Raw genomic sequence first — 3,766 nt, 5'->3', positions numbered from 1 at the left:
TCCCTTGGAAACCACTTTGGGGAAGGTTTGAGCCTTCCCCTTGGTTTTTCCAAGAGAAATTCGAGTGATTCCTCCAACTAGGATTATAATGATTGCCATAAGGATTGTTCCATTGATTAACAAAAGTTGCATTGACTTGTTCATGATGCTCACTTTGCATATGTTCATGGGGACAATTGGAAGTAGAATGTAAAACACTTGAACAAGTCATACATGTCTCATTGGATGTATGATGGGAATGGTTAGGGATGGAAGATACTTGATTTGCCGAGTTTTGGTTGATCAAGAATTGATCAAACCTTTAAGATAAGGATTTCATCACGGCGGCTATTTCATTGGAATGGTCGACTTGATGTAAGCCAACACTTTTCCTTCCACTTAAATTCCTACCATTCTTGGAAGATAAAGTTCGATGCAAAGAATTCCTACATTGATAAGCATGAGGAAGTATCAACCATGCCCTTGTTATTGTTTCATAAGCTCTCGAAGAAATATTAAACTAATTGCCATTTGGACATGTCATGATGTGGACACTTCCTAAGCAATTCATTGAATCTTTCCCATGCCTCATGGAACGTTTCCCCATCCCCGTGTGAAAACTCTCGAATTAAGGTTCTCATGGCATTAGTCTTAGAAATCGGATAGTACTTCTTCAAGAACTCTTGTTGCATTTCTGCCCAAAAAGTTATTGAAAAAGGTCTAAGATTGTTAAACCAATATTTTGCCTTGTCTTTAAGGGTGAATGGAAAAAGTTTAAGCCTTAAGACCTCTTTTGGCATGTCCATATATCTAACGGTGGAACATACTTCAAGAAACTCATCCAAATGCTTGTAAGGTTCTTCACTTGGAAGTCCATGATAGTTAGGAAGCATTTGAATGGTTTGTGGTTTGATCTCATAGTGGTGTGCTCTAAATGGTGGCAATTGAATGCATGTGGGTGCATTGTATTCATTAGGCACATAGTGATCTCTTAAAGCAAGGGGAGGATTAGCAATTGGAGGTGTAACATGGGCACCTTGATTGCCTTGAATGATGGGAGGTGGTGGAGCATAAATTGGCCTTGCCGTTCCCAATGGAACTTGGCCTTGTTGTTCTGGTGGATGAACAAATGGCTTTAGCATGCCTAATGGTACTTGCATGTTATCATGATGCACATTAGGGGTGGAGGATGCCTTGTTGGTTTATGTAACCGAGGTCCTCCACATGGTCCTCATTATGTCCTTCCATTGATGAAATGGATTGACTAGAACTTCCTCTTCCCCTAGGGTTTCGAACAACGGATTCAAGATAAAAATTTAGAGGGACAAGAGTGGGTCTCAATGATCTACGACCATGCATGCACAATGCAACACAACAAGCAAAAATGACAAACACTTCACCTTCACAACAAATTAACAATCAACAAACTTCCTCCACATACAATGATCCCATACTCCCATGCTATCAACAATATGCAAAGAAAAGTAAAAGCCTCCACGTGGGCTCAAGATTTATCTAAGAATTGAAATATAAGCCTCCACGCGAGCCGATGATTTAACTAGAGATTGAGTTAAGAAAGAGCTCACAATGGGTCCTTTAGCACTTCAATTCAATTTTCAATTTTAGCCTTGCAAATTTTTAGAATTTTGCCTTTTTCCTTTGCTTTGCTTAGCTCCTTGCTTAGATGCTCCTTTACTCACCTTTTTGCTTAATGCACCTAGTCAAACAAGAACCAACACAATAAGTAACCAAAATGAAAACAAAGTAAAGACACGATCAAAAGAGTACTAATTCCTAATTGATTCCACAAATACGACGTTGCCTTCAATCAATCCTTGACAACGGCTTTAAAAACTTGGTGTGCCTCAGGGGGTCGTCAACCCAAAACCCACAGTTTGTGATACCAAAAGATAATGGTGTGGAGCTATGATGAATGTGACCAAGTTTTACATTTAGAAATTGCCACTACTACCTTTCACTAAAAATATATATAGGGCAAGTAGGGATCGTCCCAAGGGATTGGTGGGTCGTACAGGGTTATGGAATCAAGATTAGGGTTAGTAGGTCGAGTGATCAAAAGATTGGTTAGTGGTTGAATTACACTAAGAAGTAATTTAAACTAAAGTAGGCAATTAAATGTAATGGAGAGAAAATAAAAGAGAGATCTTGGGATTTAGAGATCACCACTAAGCATAGCTTTTCTACCCTTAATAAATGATTAATGAGGGGAAAAACATGTACTGCAACATAGTGTGTGTGTGTGTGGTTGTTTCAGCAAGCATTGATGACAAATTAAACATTTATTGTCTAATCAACTTGGTGGATAGCACAATATATCAAATTAAGCCATTAATTATTTCTTTAAGCTCACAATCCAAACACATCACAAGGTTAGAGATATATGTTACTTGCTTTCATAAGTATGGAATATCAAACAACAAGCATAAATTGTCCTCCCATTTAACATTTAAACTATAACTACACTATAATTAAGCTAATGACATGAAATTAAACTAATTAAACTAATTAAACTAAGGGAGAGGTATAATCCATTAAGAAATGAGTATGAACCATCAAATAAAACACAAGAGCATTCCATTAAGCACTATGTCTTGACAATCTCTAGATCTATAGCATTAATACACATAGACATGCATCAATAACACAAGAAATAGAGACAAACACATGAACATCTATTCTAGCATATATAGACATATGGATATAATAAAATGATCAATTGAAAACATTAAACCACATAAATGATTGAATAAACAAGATCTATATATATAAAAGTTTCAAAACATGTATCACAATACAAATCCCCTCAAAAATACATAAATTAAGATGTAGAAAACATGCTTAGGGCTAACTCTAGCCCCAAGAGGATGTCTAGCCACTCATGGATGGTGTCCTCCATCCCTCAAGGGCTAACTCCATGGTAGAGATTGCTCCTCTTCTTGGTTGATGGAAGAACTCCAAGCTTGTGTTTCTAGCCTCCTCATTTCTTTTCTTCTTCACTAAGATATGAAAATTGTGCCTCTCAAGTGTATCCAAAGTCTCTAGTCTCCTTTATCAAAAAGTGGCTTATATTCCTTATATAGGTAGGTCAAATATCACCCCAAATGAGCTGGGCTTGTATACGAATATTCCTCCTATGATTGGATATGAGACAACTTTTAATGAACTGGAATTTGGATTTTCTCGGGATTTGGGAAGTTCGATCGATTGAACTTGTGGTGAGATCGATCGAACATGGCTGAGATCTATCAAATTGAAGCTGGATCAATCCTCTATGGTGGCGCCTTTTTGGATAAAAACAAATATGAGATATTTTGAAGATATTTTTGGGAAAAGGACAAAAGTGGTTGGTAGGGTGGTACAGCTGGATAAAATCTAGCATGTAGATAAGGACAAAAAAGTTCGATCGATCAGAGAATCAAGTTGGATTAATCGAACTTTGAGATATTTGAATAGGGAAAAACATGGCTCAGATCCATCTTGATGTGTTGAGATCGATGAAGGTTGGATCAATCGAACTTTTCTTAAGATCGATCGAAGTTGCTGAAATTCCACCATTTGCTTCCTTTTGCTCTACTTTGCTCCTTTCTTTGATTCATCCCAGAATTGCTTCATTTTTGCTCTTATTTGGATGAGTTAGCTTATTTTAGGGATAAGTACCTGAAAATGGAAATAATACAAAATCAATCTAAAGCGGGAAAATAAGATAGATAAAGGTTCTAGAACACCTAAGCTTAAGGGGTTTAAATGCGCACTTTTTAGCGCTCAT

The 3,766-nt window shown here is 37.1% G+C and overlaps 1 non-coding gene across 1 annotated transcript; it reads left to right on the top strand.

Moving 5' to 3' along the window:
- The first annotated feature begins 516 nt into the window (after window positions 1-516).
- Window positions 517-623, top strand: LOC132315349 (small nucleolar RNA R71). Its single transcript, XR_009483627.1, has one exon. It is a non-coding gene; the product is annotated as a small nucleolar RNA R71 (small nucleolar RNA).
- Window positions 624-3,766: the final 3,143 nt, after the last annotated feature.

Source organism: Cornus florida, unplaced genomic scaffold (assembly GCF_030987335.1).
Source record: "Cornus florida cultivar Cherokee Brave unplaced genomic scaffold, ASM3098733v1 CherokeeBrave_3.0.0_Hap2_Chr06, whole genome shotgun sequence".
Taxonomy (NCBI): domain Eukaryota; kingdom Viridiplantae; phylum Streptophyta; class Magnoliopsida; order Cornales; family Cornaceae; genus Cornus; species Cornus florida.
Note: the sequence above shows the minus strand (reverse complement) of the source record. Positions and strands in the feature narration are given on the sequence as shown.